This window comes from Podarcis liolepis, assembly GCF_965112155.1.
Source record: "Podarcis liolepis genome assembly, chromosome: 3".
NCBI lineage: Eukaryota > Metazoa > Chordata > Lepidosauria > Squamata > Lacertidae > Podarcis > Podarcis liolepis.
The window spans coordinates 47,073,675-47,099,022 of NC_139557.1; positions in this window are offsets into that span (position 1 = coordinate 47,073,675).

The following is a 25,348-nucleotide window of genomic DNA, read 5'->3' on the forward strand; positions in this document are numbered from 1 at the left end:
TTCAAATCTTGCCTAAGAACTGCAGTTTCTCTTCCCCTATCCCATATTTAGTTGTTTTCTAGGCACGTGTCCGAAAGGAAAATGATATGGAAGGTACAGAGGTGCAAGTGGTGATAAAAGTAGAGTTTAATTCATTTTATGAACGCACAAACATTTCTTCTTCAACATAGCTTACACTGAGCAAACAACAGGGTTACGATGAACAGATTTTCCACGACCCCCAATTTGCATTCTCTCTTTCCTACAGAAGGGTATATTATTTAAATATTAAGTTGCTATCAAGCTATCATGGGGAAGATGGAGTTTATTCATGCAAAAGGTCACTATGACACTACTGAAGGGGAAAATATGGATGTGCAAGTTTGCCGATTGGTTGATTCATTTCATGAAAAGTAAATACTCAAAGCTGCATAACTGTCTTCTTTTAATTAGCTTGTCAAAAGATTTTGACAAAGACCTCCAGTGGATTACTGAGTAAACCTGAACTGCAGATTACCTCTATTGAATCATTTATTGTCCTTCAGTGCTTTTAATAGAATTGATCTAATCAAGCCACTTCCATTTTCTTATCAATTTTATGCTTCATTTTTGTTTGTACTGGTTGCTACAAGGTTTTTCAGAAACCCTGTTTTGCTTTTTGTTTCCATCTTTGATGTAATAGGACTGTAGTTGAACACACACTTTAGATAGCACCTGATATCACTGTTTGGATTTCTGTACCTATCAATTTATCGGAGAGCGTAATGTTTACAGCCTTGGGTTCTTTTTCTTCCCCTTCTTATCTTTCTCTAGTTAGTTATAAATGCATCCTTTTCTAGTGCATATGACATATTTCATTTTCCACAGTCAAGTTATTCTTGGAAAGGACAGTATATGCACAAACATAGCAGCAGTAGAGCAGGCCTAATACACAACAAGGATGGCAGTTCTTGTGCCATTTGTTTAGAAAAAGGAACTGAATTTATGCAATCTGTCAAGTGAACAAGAGGTGCATAAAGAATAAAGAGCAATAAGGTCAATTGAATATTTATACTGCTAGCTAGCTAGCTAGGTGGGTAGATAGGGATAGGAATGAGTTAATCCAGTCTTCGACATTCAAGGAAAGGAGCTAAATTATCCCCCTTCCCCAAAAGAATTCCTATCATTGATGTATTTCCTGGGCTTCTATAAGGAAGCCAACATACCCATGGTTGCGAAAATGCACATGCTTGTTATTCATTATGGTGTAGCTGATATTTCCAAAGAGGAACGTATCTTAACGTTTAGCTCCTGGAGCCACAAGGCAGCAAGGCAGACGCTCTACTGAGCCACCTGTTCCAGACTACATTGCTTGGAAGAAGGACTCCTTTCATCAGTGTAAGGGAAAGAGGAGAGGGAGGTGGAGAGACTGCCAGCACCGCTGTCAAATTAGCAGCAGCAAAACCCTGAAAACGTAGGTTGGGGAGAGAATGACAAATAGAAAGAGGAGTAAGGGTGGCTGGGCACAGGAGGAGTAGAGGTGTAGTGGCAGTGCAATGTCTTTCGCTAGCCTGGAAAAATCAATGTGCCTGATGTGCTGATCTGGCCTGATGTGCAGGTTTCCCCTCCACACGCCAATTACCAGTATGGTGGATCCTATCCAGAAAAGGAACCCTATTCTGTGGGATTGTGTGCTTTCCTTATCCTGTGCCTCACACTGCAACCTGTGATTTGCATTTCATAAAAAGTGGTCTCATTGAAAAGAATAGGACTGTTTCTGCAACACAAATTACAGACACAGGCAGTGCTTTTTTTCTAAAAAAAATGTTTAGGGGTGCTCTCATATTGACTCAAGAAAACCATCATTTTATAGTTCAAATCAGGAAAAATAAATACAGTAAATGGACAAAACTACAAAGATTCACAAAATGTTTAGGGGTATGCGTATCCCCCCCCCAAAAGCACTGGGTACAGGTCCCCCCCTGGGACCACAGCAGGGTGGAAAGGATTACTACTGTGTTAGAAGCCCAATATGGTTCCACAACTCCAGTCTGGAAATCTGTGTGAAAACCCATGTGAAAACCCACAGCAGAACTATTTGTTTGGGGAAATAACCTGTTGTCAGGTCCTTAGCTTATGATTGATTAAAGTTTTGCAAAGATTTATTTTTTTTAAAAAAATCTACCTATACAGCTTTGTTCATATACTTTCACTAGCAAAGAGGGCACATTCTGTTTTCACAGTACATAACAATATTAATTTGTCAATTGGCTTTCTCAGAGTATATGAAAGTGTTCTAAATGACCTACGAGAGGCTCTGAGTGGAAAGTTGGCAGATTGCCTCTGTTTCTTTCATCATTTCTGGACACTTTTTGTTACATTATGAAGTTACCACCATAAAACTCTTGCAGTTCTTGTGATGTCCATTTTATTCTTCTCTGGTTCCTTTTTTTAAAAAAAATAAGCATCCTTATTATTTGCTGGTGCGGAGAAGGGGACAGAAAGGGAAGGTGAGTCTGACATGTCATCTTTACCAGCCCACATTGAGATCAAAACAATTAACTTGCTGAAAAGCTATTTTGGGAAGGGAGCTGTCCAGCGATCAAATGCAAATAAACATGTCATCTCATATGTGAATTCCCTTCAAGAGAAAACAACCGAGGCTTCCAGAGCCACATCTTTTGTATTCAGCCCATGCTTTTAATATTCACGCATTTGTGTTATGTCTGTGACAGGGTGTAAAGATTCTACTGTAAACACAAGATGCCACGGAGAAATTCACAAAAAGGCCATAAAGTAATCTTGCTTTTTTAAAAAAAATAAAAACTTTTAAAAGTGTCTGATGAAGTGAAAGGGAGAAAGGTTGTCATGTTTGTTAACAGTGAGATAGAATCTCTTTGGGTCTGTGCCACCAATCTTAGGCTAAATCAACACCAGCCAAATTCCTCTACATTGAGCATAAACGTCTCATAGTTTGTACATAGCAAACACAAAGGAATATAGGGAGCTGCTTTACCACTGCTCCACCACTGAGCTCTGGCCCTTCCCCAAACACCTAAAGGATGACCTTTCCCAGTGCAAACAGAGGGAATGGTCGTTCTGAACATTTCAAAAAGATAATCAAAGAATCATAGAATTGTAGACTTGGAAGGGAGCCAACCCCCTGGAATGCAGGAATGTCAACTAAAGCATCCATGACAGATGGCCTTCCAACCTCTGCTTAAAAATCTCTGAGATAGGAGAATCCACCACCTCTCGTGACAGTCTGTTCTACTGTCAAACAGTTCTTACCCTCAAAGCTTTTCCTGTTGTTGAGTTGGCACTGCCTATATAGCTACATTGTCATCTCATACGATCATGTCTCTTCAAATACTTGGTAAAATATTGGCAAGATCTTGTAGAAGCTCTAATACAGGCATCCCCAACCTGCGGCCCTCCAGATGTTTTGGCCTAGAACTCCTGTGATCCATAGCTAACAGGACCAGTGGTCAGGGATGATGGGAATTGTAGTTCAAAACATCTGGAGGGCCGAAGGTTGGGGATGCCTGGTCTAATATGTCTCACCCCAATGATCTGATACGATGAAGAAGAAGAAGAAGAAGAAGAAGAAGAAGAAGAAGAAGAAGAAGAAATCTAGTGTGCTCCATCTTTCCGTTTGTTACCAGAAAGTATCAAAAACTGTTGCTAAAGTTACTGAGCTGGCAGAATGAATGCTAACAAAAGCCTTTCCTACTCCCAGGAGGGAAGGGGTTGTGAGCGGGAGACGATTCCTGCGTCATGCAGGGGGCGCTCCGCCCCCTGCTTCAACTCCAGAGCTGGCGCCACACCCCTCCCTGGTTAGGCACCCAATAGGGAAGCTCAACAGGGGCGTGGCTTGCTGCTCAAACGCAGCCACACCAGCCATCCCCACCATTGCACACACATTTTCTTTGAGTCACCCATCCTCCACTCCCTTTAGATTAGCTGTTCCTGAGACTTTGCTATGGACCTCTGGTTGGTCGCCCTGTTTAACCAGGGGGCCTGGTAGGAGTTTTTCCAATTGGCTAAATTGGCCCGGTCTCTTGGTTTTTTTCGCCTACCTCGTAGCAACCGTCACAACTTTCATGGTATTTGGCAGTTAGGCATTGGAATGTGTTGTTGGTGTTTTGGGGGGCAAGGTGTGGCCATCGCCTTCCCCGACAATTTTGGGTATTCCGCTAAAGGAATCCAGCGGTCGTGGATCCTGTCCGATGCCCATGTGGCGGGGGGCCATGGCACGACCCTCGGTGACATCAGGAAGAGAGCCTATAGTTGGATTAGCATCAACAGGCTTCCCCTACTGGTGGTTAATCCCTCCTTAGACTCACCCCTCTACGAGTGGGTGGAGTCTAATGTTCCGTGGGCCAATGCCTAAGCCAATACCTTCTCACATACTGTAAACAATAAAGTTGTGGCCTTTACCTTACCCATTAACCTTATATTCTGTGTCCACGTGTCTTTATTCCCCAAGTGGGGATCGGGTCCTCGAATCACAACCTAAATAATACCAAACAACTATGTATGAATATTGCATTTGTCATTAGCAAAACCAATGATTATAAATGTAGCCCAAGTTAATGATTATGTATGTAGCAAAGCTATTAATTAAGGTGCAGATAAATCTATTATAGCTCTTCCTTCAGCTGACCAACCATCACACACCAGTACGTTCTCTTCAGCCATTTTGTTCACTTTGAGCAGATCCTGCCTTTTTATTCCCTTCAGCTAGTCCCACCCAACCCATACCCAATCATTTCAATATAGAATTCTTCTCCCTCATTAACTTATAACTGTCCTCTAATAGGATAAAGGAAAATGTCTACCAAGTGACCAGTAATAATTTACCAGCTTCTATTGTCATGACTCCTATTTGTAAAGTAGAACAGTGCACACATTCTCTCTTCTCTAATCTGGGGCCCAGTTGGGACTTTGGATCAACTGTGATCTGATCTGGGACTTTCCAGGGCTGACTCTGCATGGATCTGGGCCCCCAATTGCTTTGTATGACTAGCTTTAATGTTTGATTAGGGTTTACATTAGGATTTTTAAAGTTTTCTCCACAACTCTCAGCAGAAACTCACAATAGTTCATAGACAGTTGACTCTTTACATTCAACTATGCATAAACCTGTTATACATGTTAAAATAAAAGCTCCTTATAAACTATATGATTTCTGCACACCCCTGGCTCCCAATGCTCCCTCCAATACTGAGCAAAAAGTTTGAAAATTCAAAAATTCAACTCAGTTATAGATTCCCACACCTGCCCAATGGTGAGCTATAGCATTTCAAAACAATGCCTCGGCTTCATTGTTTCAATACAGTATCTTGAATGTACAGTGTGATGAGATCCCAATCTTCTTGAATTATTAAGGCCAGATCAAATTTATTGTATTGGTTCTCATGTACACCGCTTAGAGACAGCTGTGACTAAGCAATATGCACATTGTTAGATAGATGCCACTACCTAGCTATGCAGCAGCAGGAAGTAGGACTTCAAGTTAAACTCATGTGGTAAAAGGTGAGGGGAGAAAAAAACTTTTCACTTGTTCTGGCAAATTCCACCACTGACAGAGTATTTGATTTTGCCTCTAATATCAGCTCCATCTTGTCTGGATTAAAACTAATGCATCATCATCAATGCATGATCCAATATCAGCCCTAGTGCAGTGTGTCATTATTCATCATTATTAGATGACTAATAACAACAGCAATTTAAAGAAATACTTCATAGCATCGTCTATCTCAGCCATTGTTTTTCTCTTCATCATATCAATTTTCCTTGCTTTGGTTTCATAACCACAAAGGAGCACACACTTTTAGGAAACTTGTTTTCTTCTGCTAAACAATGTTATGCTCTATGTGTTTCCATACAATTCAAAGGTGCTGTGTTTAAGCTCCCTCACTTTTATTTAATTTGAGGATTTTATTAGAAGGGCTCTTGGTGTCAGTTAGACTAATGGCGAAAATTAAACACTTTACATCCAAGGTATTGTGGGAGGAGAAAGGAGTCTAAATTATCCCAGCAGAATGAAAGCTCTCATTTAACAACACAATGGATACTTCATGTTGATTTGGCAGCTAAGGTGAGAACAGATAATGTTAGCCACTCAACATGTTTTGAAGCCTTAACTCAGGGAAATCTTGAAAAGTGTGTGTGTAGTAGTAGTAGTAGGAGGAGGAGGAGGAGGAGGAATCTATTAGACCCCATAGGAATTAACATTGAGGATCATTATAGTTCCCAAATACCAAGCCCATGCAATAAGCAGTAATACTAATTTCATATTCTTTTACACTAAAAAAAATAAGTAATTAACTTTTTTTAAAAGGGTGGTTAGATTTTGGTCAATTTAATCCAATTGCTGAATTAGTAAAGTGCTTTTTGCAGGTATAATAGGGTTAAAATACTATGTGTGCATATTCAAACATATAGGCTATTTAAGCATAGTGTCATTTACAAAAAAATAAGTTAGAGATTATTTTCACAATTAAGCAACATATAACTTTGTTAAATAACAAATGTAGGCATATTTTTATTTTCTAGAAATCCAGATTTGTGTATAGTCAGACATGCTATCTTTATACATTAACAACTTTGCTGGAGTTGAGATTACTGTGCAATCTCAAGGGGGGTATTTTTGGAGATTGGGAAGATATTGTAAACTTTGAGGGCTAAGCATGACACAATACTAAAATAACCTGTATTGTAGCGTATGCAAACACAATATTTTTAGCCCTCACGGGAAGAAGAAGCACACAGATACTAAAAGCGGTTTGTACACAACTTGTGCAAAATGTTGCACAGACCAATAAGGAGCAACGCATTCCTGAGCCATAGATCAAAGCTCATTTTTTTTGCATGCAGATGGTCCTAGATTCAAGCCCTGGCACCTCCAGTTAAAAGGATGATAGATAGCAGGGTGGGAAATATCTCTGTGGATAATCTGGGTACCATGCTAAGACAGATGGACCAGTTCTCAGGCTCTGTTTTAAGCAACTTCAAATGAATATTAAGAAACAAAACATAATGAATTTTAAGAAAGGTGCATCAGTGAGAATCCATACAAAGAGTACATTAATCTCTGACCAAGACCAGATGGGAGGGAGAAAAAGGCTAAGTCTCCTACATGGGGCCACTAGGTTTCATATAGTCTTTTTTCACCCAATTTTCCCAGCAAAAAAAGAACATGGAGAAAATGGAAGCTGGGAAGAAGTCACACAGATTGCTTCCTGCAGTGAGAAGAGGGATAAGGTCCCTTTGTTGTACCTTGCCCCCTCTAAACAAAAAACAACCCTCTTCCCATATAAGCATGTTGCTGTTTAGTCGTTTAGTTGTGTCCAACTCTTTGTGACCCCATGGACCAGAGCACACCAGGCATTTCTATCTTTCACTGCCTCCCGCAATTTAGTCAAACTCATGCTGGTAGCTTTGAGAACACTATCCAACCATCTCATCCTCTGTCGTCCTCTTCTCCATGTGCCCTCCATCTTTCCCAACATCAGGGTCTTTTCCAGAGAATCTTCTCATGAGGTGGCCAAAGTATTGGAGCCTCAGCTTCAGGATCTGTCCTTCCAGTAAGCACTCAGGGCTGATTTCCTTAAGAAATGGATAGGTTTGATCTTCTTGCAGTCCATGGGACTCTCAAGAGTCTCCTCCAGCACCATAATTCAAAAGCATCAATTCTTCGGCGATCAGCCTTCTTTATGGTCCAGCTCTCACTTCCGTACATCATATAAGCATAATAGCACCTAACAGAACACACAAGTGTTGATGTACCCCATGAACACCCCTCACCCTGGACAGTGGCAAAATAACAAATCAGTTTTATGCACTGAGCTATTTAGTTATAGCACACATCTGACTTCCAGCACAAACCAGGATGGGGAGCATCACTTTACCCAATTGCTCCGTTACATCAGTTATAAGATGCATTTCATGTGTATTGTAAATGGAAAGAACCTATTGCCAGGACTCCTTAAATCTTTTGAAACAGCTCCGTGAAAGGAATGATAAACGGCTCCTGGAAAGTACTAATTAACTATTAGTTTGGTGTCTTGTTCCAACTCCCTTTCACGTTCCAGCATTCATTAGGAAGAGTTATGCAAAACAGAATCTTCACATTGATTTTATGAGCCCAAGGCATTTGTCACTGACCAACCACAGGAGCTGCATGCAGAGTCGAGATGTAATTGTAGAGGAGGCATTGCAGAACTCCGCAGAAGGGATTTATATACACAAGGTGCTGTTTGCAAATACAACTTCATTCTGTTCCCAGACAACTAAATCCACTCGTGGTTACCTTTTTCATATGAAGCCCTGACCCTTTCAGAGAGATGTCTCATACAGTCCAGCCCTCTACGTGTCAGCTCACGCAGTTGCTTCCTGAATGGTATTGGGCACATTTTATATAGTCCAACGATCAATGGAAGTTGGAACTTAACATGCAACTGAGAAAAGAACTGGTTTTATGCCCAGGCTGTTGTACTTAATCAACCAATAAGATTTACAGGAAGCACTGGGGGAGAAGAAAAGGCAATGCAAGTAAGAGATCTTACTAATTACTACTAATATTATTCCAGGTTTATTTTTAAGTTGAACATTTTGCTACATGGCATACAGAACAGAGAAGTAATGGAGTACTTGCCCTAGTGATTTATAATACAGTCCTTGCCCTGTAGACATCAATGACAAAACTTCCATAGATTTTAATAGAGCAGGTCTTATCCTTAAGCAACTTGGTTGGAACAATGGTGATAGGAAAGGATAGATATGCAAAGAAGAAGGAAGGAAGGGCTTACTAGTGTCAAGCAGTGTGGAATAGGTGATGGAATTGTGACTCACCTATTCTGCTTGAAACCAGTTATTGTTGGTGCCAGTGCCTTGGACACATTTTCAAAGCACCTTTATTGCAAATGAGATTCCAGACTAGAAATAAGTTTAGGTTCTTGGCTGTGATCCAACAATTCACTCAGCTATGTATTTAGCAGCACACAATATGTGTGCGGCACTGGTCCCAGCTGTGAAGTGAATAAGATCTTGCTTGGTGGAAGAATTTGTATGTTTATGATATAGGAAATAAATCTCTTCACCACCACTCCCCACTCTCTCTCTGTGTTTCTCAAGTGTCAATCAGTGTAGTATGGGACTACTGAGTTTTCCACCTGTTCTCAAATGATAACCTAGATTGAATCCTCATTCATGGATGCTCCATGTCAGATAAATGCAGATGGTTTATGATAGGGATATGCAAAGGGTTTCGACGAAACCCTAATCAAGAGCTGAAGTGGGGCTGTTTCTGGCAGATTCGGGGCTTCTCTGAGCCAAAGTGGAATCTCTCCAAGTTATCTTGAACCAAAGTAGTGATCATCATCATCAACAACAACAACAACAACAACAGATGATGTGGGTGATAAGCTGAAACATTTCTCCCTAAGACTGCCATATAAACTGGGGGAATGGAAGAAAGGGGGGCTTTTTTTGTTACTGACTGGTCTAGCTTCTAATCAGAGGGAAATATTTTTCCAGGGCTCAATCACAGTGCTTTGGAGAAGGTTTGTTTGTTGTTGGTTTTTTTTTTTTTTTTGCAGTAACGTATTGCCTTTTACTTGTCCATTCTGTGTTGTTTGCTAGAATTTTTCCTTGGGCCACCTCTACAAAATGAAATCTTTGCCCACAAAACCACAGGGAGGGAAGCAAATCCTGTTAAGTTCTCCAAATCAGCTTGAAAGGTTCCTAGCAAAAAATAAAATCATTGACCCATCTGGCTACCTGGCCATATCTACAATTTTCAGAATAGTTGCCCACAGAACACTAGGTGAGATTAAGGCAGTTATCCAACGTAGTGGTCAGCTCTCTCATTCCATTAGTGCAAGGATTTACCTTTGCAGAACATAACTCTTCCCCTCTCCTTCCCCATGCACCTACTAAATCTGTTCTGTGGATTCCTTCAACCTTCCAGAGCAGGGTGTAGGTGCATGTGAGTGGAGAAGGGAAAATGTCCCACTGCACAAGTGTAGACTAACAGAATGAGAGCACTGGATACGGAACTAAGTAATTCCCTTTTTACCCATCCCAGAACTGAGCTTGGAGAATAGGGGGAGGATATAACTATAAAATAAACTGCAAAGACTGCCCTTGTGGCAAAACCACTGCAGGTATATCCATCTGAAATTCAGCAGGATTCAGCCCCTTAGAAGGCTGACCACACCTGAAAATTGCTTCCAATTCTACAGAAGAAAAACAATGAAATTTACGTACAGTACCTGTTTGATAAATCAAACTTTCAAGGTACCCAGCACAATCTCCTCAACTACTATCAAAAGGGCACCAGGAGAAGAAACTGATATTGCCCTATACTGTCCCTAGAAGGGAACCAGCATGGTGAAGTAATAAGAGTCTTGGACTAGGACCCAAGAGACCAGGGGTCAAATCCTCACTTGGCCATGAAGCTCACTGGGTGACCTTGGGCCAGTCACTCACACTCACTCACTAACTCACAGGGTTGTTGTGGGGGCTAAATGAGGAATGAGAGAACTATGCATGCCACCTTGAGCTCCTTGGAGGGGGGGGAAGGTGGAACATGAATACAATAAATAATAAAGAGTGGCTGGGGAAACCTAGCTAGATGGACAGGGTATAAATAATAAATTATTATTATTATTATTATTATTATTATTATTATTATTATTATTAAACATTTCTCCAAAGTGAATGGTCACAGATTTCTATTACCTTGCTCTCACTCACAGCATCTCTCCTAGCTCTGCCAGGAAATAGTCCAGGAGCGACAGAAAGTCAAACAGACCGGGTGGCAGATGTGTGGGATGTTCTTATAAAAGAGGATTCTTTCCCATTCCCTGTGGATTTATTATTCCTATTGGGAGCTGTTTGCAGACATTGCCTCACCATCAAGGACTAGTCCAGGATGAGATGTCCCTTCATGTTCAGCCCATTGCGAGTGTTCCAGATGTGCGAGCTTGCCATGGGCCTACTTCCTGCTGCTGGGGGACAAATGCAAACAATCTCACTGCCTCATAAATACCAGAATCTCAATATTTATGTTGAAAGGGGTTTTGACCATCAGCCAATTGGATGGAAGATGCCTCACATTTCTTGCGCTGGCTTGTTTTCTTTCGAAGACAGACAAGGATCAAAGCTCTGGGCCCAAAACTTCATTGTTTGTGTTCCTGTGAAGCCCGTAGAATGGCTGGCAGCAGCTTTGAAGCAGTATGATACCTTGCAGGCCTAGTGAAATCCTACTGAGTCGCAAGGTTGGGGAGTTTGTTCAAGGCCAACAACTACCTTGAATAGATCACATGAACTGATAAACCACAACGCATAGGAATCATTTTAACGTACACAAATTTTGAAATTACTGTCGTTTTCAGGGTAATTACCCTTGGCCCTAAAAATAGGTTTGCCTCTGAGTTTTTTCTATCTCTTTAAGCACTGCTTTTGTCTCTGTATTACAAAATCAGCCCGCCAGCAACCCAGCACAAGTAAATCAGGAATTTGTTCCTGGTGCTGCCTGACAGTATTTTTCCAGAGTGAAGGATATCTGACCTTGAAAGGACAACATCTGCAGAAACACCAGAGAGTTATAGGGCTCATCTGGACTTGCACTTGTCCCATACCTAGAAAACTGTCCCAAACTGTTTTCCATTTTGTCCCATACTTTCTAGGCATGGGCCTTAGTGTTTTTGTCCTTGCCTCGCCACTTTCCCCAGGAAAATAAATTGCAGCACACATCAATCCTGAGAAAACCCAAAGGATGTTTGCTCCAATTCAGTGGTAGAGATGGCGTTTCCTGGGAGAAAGCAGTGAGGCAAGCACAAGTCTTTATGAGCCCATAGAGGGGAACACAGGAAACTTCTTTATACTGAGTGAAACTATTGGTCCATCTAGCGCAGTAACGTCTTACATTGACTGGCAGCGCTTCTCTGGGGTTTCAGGCTAGGTTCTCTCCCAGCCGTACCAGGAGATGCTGGAGAATGAACCTGGAACCTCCTCCATGCAAAGCAGGTGCTGTGCTACTTTGCTATGGCCCTTCCCCAGAGATGAGCTAAGTAGGAGCCACATTCTGTTTGGCCTGTTTGGCTGCAAGCATCACTTATCTAATGCCAGTATACTGGATGAAACGAAGATCACCAGTGTTGAAGCAATGATTCTTCAACATCAACTTCGTTGGACTGGTCATGTTGTGCGGATGCCTGATGATCGTCTTCCAAAGCAACTACTCTATTCCGAACTTAAAAATGGAAAGCGTAATGCTGGTGGTCAACAAAAGAGGTTTAAAGACTGTCTCAAGGCAAATTATAAAAAACGTAGTATAAACACCAACAATTGGGAAACACTTGTCTGCGAGCACTCCAGTTGGAGAACAGCCTTTACCAGAGGTGTCATGGGCTTTGAGGATGCTCATACTCAGGACGCAAGGGAGAACTGTGCTAAGAGGAAGGCACACTTGGCAAATCCACACCTTGATCAACTCCCGCCCAGAAACCAACTGTGGAAGGATGTGTGGGTTCAGAATTGGCCTCCACAGTCACTTAAGGACTCATTGTTAAAAACTGTGTTTATGGAAGACAATCTTACTCGACTATGAGTGATCACCAAAGAAAGAAAAGAAACATTCTTTTTGGCTTGTTTGGCTGCAAGATTCACCTTTCTAGGTGTGCTGCCAGGTAACTTCAGGTGCTATTACATGGCAGCACACTGTCCGAGGGATATTATTTCTTGCTGGCACTGGAAAGGCAGCAACAGTTCCAGAAGGGTGGGGGAGAGGCTTTAACATCATCATCCCCACCACCACCACCCATCCATCTCCCTTGGCTTCTGCACTACCAAGAGATGAGTTTTTATGTATTTATTTGAAGCATTTTGTCCTTACACATCAGCCAAAAAGGGTGCAGCTTACATAGAGGCAAAAGGGATCGGGATGTGGAGGGAGGAGTGGGGAAAGCAAACACAGCACTAGTTCTTAGCCAACAAACGTCTTCTAATAACCCGGCAAATGGTCAAAACCTGGTAGTCTCTCTTTAGAGGCAATGGATTGGTCCTTCTTCTCTTCCCTCCCTCTGCTATAGCCAGATGGAGCGCCTTTGTACTGTATCATTCTAGCACTTTATCATGAGTCATTAGAAGTTACCTTGGAGACCAATTTGACGGAATGACCCAGGCTAAATCTTTAGAATAAATAAAATAAATATTTTGAGACTCTGAAAGATGGTCTGAGATACCTTTGGAGCCTAACTGGACTCATCAGGTTTGATTCATAGTGGCAGCTGGTGCTGGCATGGAGCCTCTCTGTGCCATAAGGGCAATGCATGCAGTGAACAACTGTCACACTTTACAACCTCTGCATGGAGCCACTGCCATGTGGAACAATTTCCCTGTATTTGACTTCTGTGTGGTCACTATAATGTTAAAGAATGACCCTGAAGACACTTGCCAAATGAAGAGAAGTTATGTGTGCGTGATAGAAAGAGAGAGACTGAATAGTCTGTATGCACTGTTACATTTAGCACAAAATAAACTAAGATGTGCTCTAATTTTGCTAGTCCAAGAAGCTTATTTGACCCACATTTTGCTATAGATGAATGCCCTTAAATATGAACTGGAGTGAATCTTTGTGAACTCTATTAGGCTTCTTTACTAATTCAGAACTAGAACTATAATTCCCAGAGTTTCTTGGGAAGAGGGATTGAATGTTAAACCACTTTAGGAACTGTACCTCTGGGAAGGGAATCGGCACTCCTGGCAACTCTCAGCACCCTCACTCCTCAAGATTCTTTGAGAGAAGCCATGGCTGCTTAAAGTATGATGATGCTTTAAATGTATAGTGCAGTTGGGGCTTGGGGCTCCCGCAAAGGGGTCTTTCCCATCCATGCAACTTAGTTCGTTTTTACCTGAAGATGCCAGAGATTCAACTAGAAATCTTCTGCGTCCCTAAGCTGTGGTACCTCCCCACCTCACTATGAAGCAAATTATGCTAAGTTATAAATTGAATTCAGGCATTTAAAGAACAACCGCAAGAACCAAGTGGGAGGAGGGCATGTGAGCATATGTGCAGGTACTGCCACCAATGTCACATTCTTTGCTGCCTAATTGTATTCAGCTGGACGTGCTTAGAGTTCTCAGTTGTAGTCAGGAACCATCTGCAAACAGAGTTCTCAATGGCTTCTAGGCAGTGTTTTTCTTCTGGGGGGGGAGGTAGCAGTACTGCCTACCCTTAAGTACCCCCCAAAAAAGCACTGCTTCTAGGTGCATTCAAACATAGGCACTGGCTGCAAGGAGCCAAGGCACTTTTGTGCCCCCCACCCCATTTTTTTGAGGGGGCTAGTTCAGAGGATGCTCGGCTCCACCTCATGGCTCCTCACGATGTTGTGTGTGTGATGTCAGGATGTCACATCAGGGCCCTTCAATCATTTCGAGAACATGATTGCGACTCTGCATTCAGACAATATGTTTTGAATCCCCCTTTAGGGACTTAATGTGGAGATGCTAGGTCAAGGTTGGGGACATTGTATGTGTGTGGGGGGGTATGTATCCCTATGCTCTCTTCATCCCTTTAAGTGTTTTTTGCAAAGTCTGAATAGGGCTATACAGTGGTACCTTGGGTTAAGTACTTAATTCGTTCCGGAGGTCCGTTCTTAACCTGAAGCACCACTTTAGCTAATGGGGCCTCCTGCTGCCGCCATGCCGCCAGAGCACAACTTCTGTTCTTAGCAGAGTCTGTAACCTGAAGCGTATGTAACCTGAAGCGTATGTAACTCGAGGTACCACTGTATTGACTTTGTTGAATACCACACAGTAAACTTAATGGCTAAGCAATGATTGAATCCTGGGCTCCCCAGGTTAAGAATGACACACCAACCGCTATGACTACACTACACTAGATCCCTCAGTATTTTCACTATTAAAAATAGGTACAGAGGCAATCTGTACCAATCTCATTTCAAGATATTCTTAAATTAATCAAATTTATCAGAAAAACCACACTGTTCCTAAACTATATTGTTGAATTAAACACCTAGAGGTGATTCACCTACTAGGTTAGTGTTACTCGCTTTCAAGCGTCATGTTCCTGTTGTTGTTGCAGTTGAGTGCACAGTCCATCTGTTTAAGTAGACACATTCTGGATGTAAAAAAGGCTCTGGAATTGCTAACAATAACAGGATTTTTAGAACATCTTTTAAAATATTTGAAATCAACAGTCCAAATACTTTTAGAATTCAATAATAATAATAATAATAATAATAATAATAATAATAATAAATTTTACTTATATCCCGCCCTCCCCAGCCGAAGCCGGGCTCAGGGCGGCTAAAAACAATAAAACCGTACAAAAGTACAGCACAAACAACTCTCTAAAATCATTCATTATAAAATTAATTAATTCAAGCCACTGGCAACCATTGGGCCCGAGCTCCGCGAAGATTGCCGAGGGAGGGAGTCAGGCAGAAATAAACTGGAAGTCCGCATAGGAACCAAAGCATAAGCCCAGATGCCAATGGATTAGCCCGCTTAGGCTCCCAGCCCCACTAAAGACTTGCCTGAGTCTTACACAAGCATTCTTCCAAATCAGGGCTATATGCAATACATGCGTTCCAAATCCGGAGAGATGTGCTCTTATGTTCATGAATCAATAGAGTTATTTGCGGCAAGGAGAAAGACCTTCTGTAAGTTACAGAAAGCTCACCTTGTCAAACTAATTCCCCAAGTATGAAATAAAAATGAGAGTAAACTGGAAAAGTGCGAAAGAAAGGACCTACATGACTGTACTCAAAGAGGTGCAAATTATTACTTCTTTTTTCACCTAATGAGATTCTTAACGAAGCAACATTAATCAAGTTTCTGGAATGCCTAAGAAAATATTTCCCTTTTACCTCCACATTATTTTTTATTTTTACATTAAAAAAGAAAATGCAACTGAAATGCATATTCCCTCTGAGTGAATGTGCCAGCTGGGCTTGCTCTCTCTTTCCTGTAGGCTCAAGCTGCTTAGGGATGTTAAGGGCAAATCCTGTTTGGCTCCTCTCCTGTGGCCTGCCTCGGGTGACCTGCGCCAGTGAACCAGGTTTGAACTCCTAGTATTCTTCCATCAGCAGCTGGAAAAGTTCACTAATAGCCAAGCAGAAACTGGTTCAGATAAAAAGAGTTTTCTGTGCTAACCAGAAAAATAATTCCTAACAAACCCTCTTGATTCACTGCCCTTGAAACAAAGTGGAATTCAATATCGGTGGTTGTGTGTTTTGCTGCCTGACCTGTTGAAGTTGCAAAGGCTGAACTTCAAAGGCTTCTCTCTTGGTCTCTGAATGAAAGAAAAGAAATGGCCTTAAAGCAAATCTTGTCAAAATAATAAGAGAATGCAAGCAAGACATGTTGCTCATAAGTGATAAATGATAGAGGATGCTGCTGCTTTTATATATATATATAAAAGTGTTTAAATGTTTTTCAGTTCATTTAAGGGGGCCAGTTAATAATATGCATGCTAAGGATTTAGATAACAGCAGTCAAAAATATTTTATTCCAATTATTTGAAACTTACAAATTTATCTTAATAAGAAGTGAGCTTTGAGTTTGATATTCAAATTCAAAGGCAAAATGCAAGCATATTGTTTGGGGGAAGAGAAAACAAACCAGGTTTCTTGTCTATGGCTCAGATTATTTCAGAAGAATAATTGGAATATGTGAAACCCCATAGCTAGATAAGCTCTTGTTAAATCTCTATTTTTCAGACTTGTACCTTGCAGCTTGAACAACAGATTACTTATTAATGCATATCATATTTGCATTACCTATTAATAATGTATTGCTCTAAGCAATAACCAGATATAGGCTCTTCTAGATGTTCCTTTTTTCCCCTTTAATCATTTTGGGGCACAACTGTATGTCCATTTATTTGGGAGTGGAGGAGATGTCAAAACAGTGAAAAAGAAACTACAGTATTATATGAACAGAACAAAGAAGCAGTATGTTTTGTATAATTTAAAGAATGTACTGGGGGAAATACAACTGATGTGGGATTGCTAGTATTACCATGTTGGAGTAACTGATCAGACAGCTGATCACTGGTGGGACACAGTGAATTGAGGATGCTTGCAGAAGCTCATGAAAATAGTTCCCATAGCAACACAGATGAGCTCTATCAGCTGACAGTGCAATCCTTCCCATGTCTACTCAGAAGAAAGTTGCACTGTGTTCAGTGGGATTTACTCCCTTGTAAGTATGCTTAAAGTTGCAACTTAACTTTGCTTATGTTTTGAGAGCCAGCAAGGAGGACTCAGTTGGCTCTAATAATAGGAAAGCAAGGAGGCTCTTGCCTACTAGCTTACTGAAAAGGAAAATGTGCAGGCAATTTTCTACCCAAAGTGTGATAGAGCCTAAGGGGTTTAACTATTAGCACCACCAACTCATTCTCTCGAACCGCAGCCTCCTCTCACTGATTTGAGCAGAGGAAACATGATTAGGAACGGTTAAGTCTCAGAAATAAATATCATGAGCATGCACGGAATATACCTGCTTCACCCATTAGGAACTTTTTTTGTAGATAACAACATGATTTTGAAACAGGCATCTTTTGTTTAATCAGCACCTTGTCTAATAGCCACAGTAGAAGATCCCCCTGGATCAGGCCAAGAGGCCATTCATTCCAGCAACCTGTTATCACAGTAGCAGCCAGACACACACACAGATTGCAGGCATCAACATGCGCAGAAGACTGGGGAGGCAATGACACATGCATGACGTTGGGACGTTGCACACGTGATGTTGGGATGTCGGAAGGAGCCAGGGGAAAGCTAAATATGGCAGCAATGTGGCTTCAGTGGCTAGCAGCTCCTCCTCTCTCATGCTTGGCACCCTTCTCCTCCTGCTACAGCCACCAGCTGGGGGCTGCTTGCCCCCTTCTTCCTCTATGTAACAAGAGGTGGAGGAACCAAACACCGAAGCTGTGTCGTACTCGGCTCTGGGCTTGGCCTCCTCCACCTCCTGAGTGTGTGGCTTTGAGGTTTTGCAAGGGCTTTTTCTGTCTTTAGGAGGGCTGTGCCCCAGCAGCTTTTTAGAGTGCAATCCTGTACCTCCAATGGACTCACTTGCGTGTCAAGGTCCCCAAGCCACCCTAAATTAACTCACACTTCACACAGAAATTTTTGTTTAAGGTTTTTGGCAGAATTTTGGCCACAACTTTATTTAAATACACAAACGTGAGTGGTTGCTTAGGCATTGGTTACGACTATCTGTCCATGCCCCAGGGACAGAACTGACTTCTGGATTCCAGCAGAAGCCAGTCAGGGAAAACAATATTGGGGATCAATGAAGCTGGGCAACAGACCCTCACCTCTCCCCGCATGCTCCCAGGGGCTTACGCGGCCCAAACCCGATGCCAGGGATTTGGACGAAGGCATGGCAAGCCCCCAGATTCCTTTAACAGAATTCCCTTGCAGCACCAGCATTGGAGGGGTAGGCACTTACCCCTCCACCAAACAATTTTTTAACCAATGCCTAACCGCAAACCTTACAAGTTGTGACAATTTGCTACGCAGTAGGCAAAAACCAAATGGCACCAGCCAATCAGCCAAATGGACAAAATTCCTACCAGGCCCCTGCCCCAAAAGCAGGCAACCCCATGACAGGCATAGCAAGGTCAAGCAAAATAACCCTCATTTCAGGGAGGGTGGGCGGGTGATCCGGTGCACGCAGCAAAAGAGAAAGTCCAAAGCTGCGTGACCTGTATTTAAAACCTTTGTGTCCCACCCCCAAATTGGCAACATGAAAATCTCCCCAGAAACTCAGCTGCCCAATGACTGCCTATGACCATCCAAACAGATCTGCCCAGCAACAGTGGGGTGGCCTGCTAGACCCCACCACAACACGTGCTCTCTATTAGGGAGAACACGCTTTCTGAGTAGACACGACTAGGATTGCACTGTTAGCACAGCATATTTTTCCAGTATTACACCCCCCTGAAATCTGATGGTTTATGATAACACCACACCAAAATAGAAGAATGGAGAAGAATGAGCAGTTGCCCCACCCCCAATGCTTCTGAAGTTCTCGTGACATAGTCCTTCCAGTGTGATTTCTATTACATGGTCCATCGACCTGAAGGAGACCTTAGGTTAACCTTGAATTTGGGATGGCAGAAGAAGCAGTTAATCATGCGTGGGAGGCTGAAACAGGAGCTTGTGAAAAACCAGAGAGGGACAAGCAACAAATGAACTTATTAAACAGTGCAATTGCACCACTGTCTAGCTAACAAAATATATAGGTTCTGTACATACACATATTTAATAACTTTTCACTCACCTCCTCCACAGTACACTGAACACATAATAGCCAAGTCAGGCTGCCAGGGAGGCCCTGGGAAACTTTAATTGACAGAAAAACAGGCAGCTTGAAGCTGAGAGTCCTCAGGTCAAGAAGAATAGCATGTAGGCTATCAATACAATGCGGTTTTAAATTACATTAAGTGTTTGTGTTAAATTGGTTAGGTGAAGTCCCCGGCGGATTGAGAAATGCTGAATGAAGCCATTATGAAACCATAACTATAGCTGCTTTGTTTGACCTTCTTTATGCTAAGACGAAGTGTATAGAACGGTTGGCTACATTAGGGATTGTTAGTATTCTCTGCACTACACAAAATTATTGCATTTTAGGTTTGACTCTTCTTTTGGAGTAGGTCCTTGATTTGTTTCACAAACTTAATTTTAATCTACTTGGTTATAGTCTGATTTTAAATATATAGGACAATCCCGCTTCTCTCTACCGTCCTTTCTATAAACATACAGGCACTCATATACACATACTGTGAATTCCTTCCAGAAGGTTGGGACCCTCAGAAACAGCATTGGGGAGGGCATGACAGGTTTTAGGAAGAGGATTCTGTGAAAATCACCCCTCCTACTTTCATCAGTGGGAGCCATCACTGCATCAAAGGCCCTGGATCCAAGCCAAATTATTTAATAAATTGGTATGTCATGTATGCTATAAATACTGATAATGGAAAAACCATTAATTAACTGATGAGTTGTTTTTAACACCAGCTTCTATAAAATTAATTGCTACAGGAAGTAAAGAAAGTAAATCAACAATAAAAACCCAATATTCCCTCTTACATTGCATAGAAAACAAGTAGAATCCAATACAGTAGTTTCCTTAGCACAATGGCTTTGGGTTATGCAGTGAGATTTTCCCTTCCCTCTCCTCTTCCCATGTTGCCCCCTTAATCTGTTCTGGGGGTTTCCTCAACTTTTTGACAGAATTACAAGCCTGGTAGATGAAGGAAACACAGTGGATGTAACCTACCTTGATTTCAGCAAGGCATTTGACAAGGTGCCCCATGATATTCTTGTAAAGAAGCTGGTAAAATGCGGTCTTGACTATGCTACCACTCAGTGGATTTGTAACTGGCTGACTGACCGAACCCAAAGGGTGCTTATCAATGGTTCCTCTTCATCCTGGAGAAGAGTGACTAGTGGGGTGCCACAGGGTTCTGTCTTGGGCCCGGTCTTATTCAACATCTTTATCAACGACTTGGATGATGGACTCAAGGGCATCCTGATCAAATTTGCAGATGACATCAAACTGGGAGGTGTGGCTAACACCCCAGAGGACAGGATCACACTTCAAAACGACCTTGACAGATTAGAGAACTGGGCCAAAACAAACAAGATGAATTTTAACAGGGAGAAATGTAAAGTATTGCACTTGGGCAAAAAAAAATGAGAGGCACAAATACAAGATGGGGGACACCTGGCTTGAGAGCAGTACATGTGAAAAGGATCTAGGAGTCTTGGTTGACCACAAACTTGACATGAGCCAACAGTGTGACGCGGCAGCTAAAAAAGCCAATGCAATTCTGGGCTGCATCAATAGGAGTATAGCATCTAGATCAAGGGAAGTAATAGTGCCACTGTATTCTGCTCTGGTCAGACCTCACCTGGAGTATTGTGTCCAGTTCTGGGCACCACAATTCAAGAAGGACACTGATAAACTGGAACGTGTCCAGAGGAGGGCAACCAAAATGGTCAAAGGCCTGGAAACGATGCCTTATGAGGAATGGCTAAGGGAGCTGGGCATGTTTAGCCTGGAGAAGAGGAGGTTAAGGGGTGATATGATAGCCATGTTCAAATATATAAAAGGATGTCACATAGGGGAGGGAGAAAGGTTGTTTTCTGCTGCTCCAGAGAAACGGACACGGAGCAATGGATCCAAACTACAAGAAAGAAGATTCCACCTAAACATTAGGAAGAACTTCCTGACAGTAAGAGCTGTTCGACAGTGGAATTTGCTGCCAAGGAGTGTGGTGGAGTCTCCTACTTTGGAGGTCTTTAAGCAGAGGCTTGACAACCATATGTCAGGAGTGCTCTGATGGTGTTTCCTGCTTGGCAGGGGGTTGGACTCGATGGCCCTTGTGGTCTCTTCCAACTCTATGATTCTATGATTCTATGATTCTAACTCTCCAGAACAGCTTTGGAGAGTATGCAAAGGGCACACGGGGAAAGGAGACAGAGGCAAAGTTTAACTGCGCAAATGGAAATTTTTGTGCTAAAGGAAGTGCTTCATGGGATACCATTCAGTATGTTTAGGGTGACATGAAATAGCTAGTGTTCACACAGTAATACACCATGTAGGATTATGCTGGCATTACAAGTTGATTTAGATCTAGGTGTGGATGAACAAATCCATCAATTTTGGCTTCTTTCCCGACTTTTGTTTTTTTTTTCTTTTTTCCTTTTTCCAGTCTTAACTTTAGTTTGCCCTTGTTTCCACATTAGCCACTGATTTGGATGACTTTGAAAGAGAATTAGACAAATTCATGGAGGATAAGTTTATCAGTGGCTATATTCTACCTCCACAGTTGGAGGCAGATGCTTCTTGTTGAAAGTTTGGGTGCAACTCAGCTTGCAGAAGGGGGTTTGCCTGGAGTTAAGACAGATAGAGTGAGGAACCTCTAGATTCCCAGACTATCCCCGTATGTTTATTTCTATGCTGACTTCTCTGTCTCTTTGATGTTTAGACTGATACATCTTAGGCTGCATCCTGTGTACAACTTCCTCATCATCATCATGCTTCTTTCTCAGACCTCAAGAGGAGAAGTCACCATCAAACTATCCTGAAGAACACAGAAGAAAGCACGGCTGCCTTGCTCTTCTATATACTAGTAAGACTGGAACTAGAAACCTTTTTGTCCTATAACAAATAACTTTATTATTTTCTTCCCTCCAAGCCTCTCTGTGTGTGATTGAAACAGGTAAAGTCTACTCTCTGACCAAGATCCACAATACAGACGCTGCATACACTGCATACTAAAATGCTTCAGTAGGTAATTGTCCTAGTTATCCCAATACTTATTATCAGTTGCCAGAAAACGTGGGAAGAGAGAGTGCTTTTGTGCTCAGTTCCTACTTACAAGTTTTCCATAGGCGTCAAGTGGGACATCATATTGGGCACCATACTGTATCCAGGAGACTATAACGTTCCATTGACTATCTGCTAAGTCATTAGCACAATTTTTGGAGATAGGCCCAAAGTTTAAACACCTATCTCTTCCTAAATAGAAAGCATGATCTTCTCCTTAGCTAAATTTGGGAGTCTGTAAAGGCATTCTTCCCTGAAGGAAGGGAATCCCAGTACCAAATGAAGATTATTCAAGGCATTCACTTTAAATCATAATTCTTCCTTATGCTGTTGTGAAAGAGCAGCAGGTGTTTTAAATTTGTTTTCCTGTGTAAACATATATTTTGCACATGTCAGTAACCTCTAGCAGAGTGTGTTCAAAACTTTCCTTCTGTTTCAATGAAGAAATTTAATACTGTATACCTCTGTAATATCTTCCCGTTAAATTCTTTATTGTAATGGGTCCTGGTGACTTCATTGTTCTATAAACTAAATGCCAGCCATAAGGTAGGAGTGGGAAGGAGCAGATGGAGGGTTCATTTTTCAAACTATATTGGAATCAAATTGCATTCTTTAAATTTCAGACCCGGTGTAGGTTTAGTAAATCATAAATGATAATTTTATTCCAACACAGTGATCAGGTTGATATAAAATTAACATAACAATTGTGTGACTCAAAACAGAGAACTCCATATGTTAGAGTAGAAATAGATTATTGAAAAGGTTTGTTGCTTTCACCTTAAAAATATGAAGTTATTTGTTTTGAAACACATGCCCTTTATGATATATAACTTCACAGCAAGCAAAAAAGGATCAGCAAGCTTCAGAAAAGCTACACAGCTGTCTGAAGGTATTTACTATGGTGTCCTCTTAATGGTGTCTATAATAGGAGAACTATGTGAAGATACCATGAGTCTTGTGCTCATCCCACTTTTAGCCTTATGATCCATCAGTGAATAGTTTAGATTTTACTTCTGACACACTTGTGAAAAAGAAAAAGGCAGCCCCCTCTGGTTGACATGAATAGATTTGGACAGTAAAATAAATCGCTCTCTCTCTCTCTCTCTCTCGATGCTTTGACTCAAATTATGTGTAGAATAATTAAGACAACTCTTCCTTTATGAAGGCAGAGGCGGGTGTTTTTCAGGGAAAGACTTTCTGAAGGAAATTCATTGCACTGACTGAGGTTGATCATTTGAAAACATTCGCTGAGAAGAATATTTCAGCACTCCACTGAGTGCACTGTTGGCACCTGAAAGAAAGAAACCACCAGGAAAATGTCTGCCTGAAGTGCAAAAGGTTGGTGTGTGAGCACTTTCCATGCCCATCTAATCAAGAATCAAAGTGGAAACCATGGTCACACCTGCCGTCCCATTAGAAAATTGCTTCTCACAAATTATTAGTTGTGATTCTTCATCTCAGTCAAAATGGTTCTTTAGAATGGTCTTCAATTACTGAAACACTCTTCGGGACCGGTTTGGTGGAGGGAGTCAGCAGCCTCAGGCAGCAGATGCTACAGGATGTGAAGCAGTAGTGAGGCAGTGGCAGGTAAAGCCGTGTGGGCCATATGACCTTCCCTGCACCTTCTGAGCCAGGTGTGGGGAAGCTTTGGCCCTCTAGATAGACGTTGCTAAAGTGCAACTTCTATCATCCTTGCCTGACCATGCTTGCAGGGGCTGATGGGAGTTGTAGCTCAACAACATCTGGTGAGCCAAAAGTTCACCACACCCATTCCAAGCTAGCCTGTTGTCTTCACTTGTGTGGGGGTGGTGGTGGTGTGGTATCTCACCACCAGTGTTGAACTAAGATTCAGTTAACAGTCTGTTCAGCTTCTATACAGATGTCAAGGGAGTGCCACCTTGTCCTTTGCTTTAGGCAGCAAAATGTCTTGGGCTGGGATACTCCTTATTTTCTAGTTTATTTGGAGGCAATGAGCAAAGGAAGATGCAAGCACTACTTCTCTGTATGTCCACACATTTTTATCATGATCCAAATAATAGCTACTCTTTGAACCAATCTTGTAAGTTATTTTTTTCATGCAATATTCAATATATTTTGCTGTGTGCATGGGAGAGTAGGGAAGACACCCTTTGGCTAATTTACCACCTGTGCATTTCCAGGAGAGATAATGAAGCAAAATGCAATTGAGATTATATGAGGTCATGATTTCTAATTCTGTTACATTTGTACCTTAATGAAAATTTCTATTAATTTTTTTTCTTGTAATCAGCACAATTAAAGGTTTATTAATTCTCGCTATATTCCCAAAACTTTATGGTCCAATAATATTTAATTCAAAAATATTTAACAAGTTACATCGACAGAATTATCCACTTAACAAAATGAATAAGTTGTTTAAAGAGTCTCCTGGGCACTCTTGGTGGTTCCACTACAGATGTTTGGTCTTGGCCACTTTGCAAGTCCAAAAGAGCGTGATTAGTACCTTGTGGTTGCTAAGAGACAACACAATATTTATGGGATATATATCCACGGGACCCAGCAATCGGGTTATCTTAGACACTGACCATGATGTTATGCGTTTTCATTATTGTAATACATTTATTTCTAACAGCTATATTTTATTGAAACATAGTAAAGGATGTATTATACACCTGACAACTTTGCACTGATAAAATAAAGGGCACAGTCTAGGATCACATATACAAGGTATTTACAGGTATGTTTACCCAGAAATCCTACTGAGCTCATTGGCACTTACTCTCAACTATTTTGTTGTTGTTCTTTAGTCATTTAGTCATGTCTGACTCTTTGTGACCCCATGGACCAGAGCAACTATTTTGGTTCATCTTAATTTGTTTGTTTGACAAACATGCTCTATCCCATGAGTTCAGAGTGGCTTCCCACCATTTTTCTAAATACAGTGGTACCTCGGGTTAAGTACTTAATTCGTTCCGGAGGTCCATTCTTAACCTGAAACTGTTCTTAATCTGAAGCACCACTTTAGCTAATG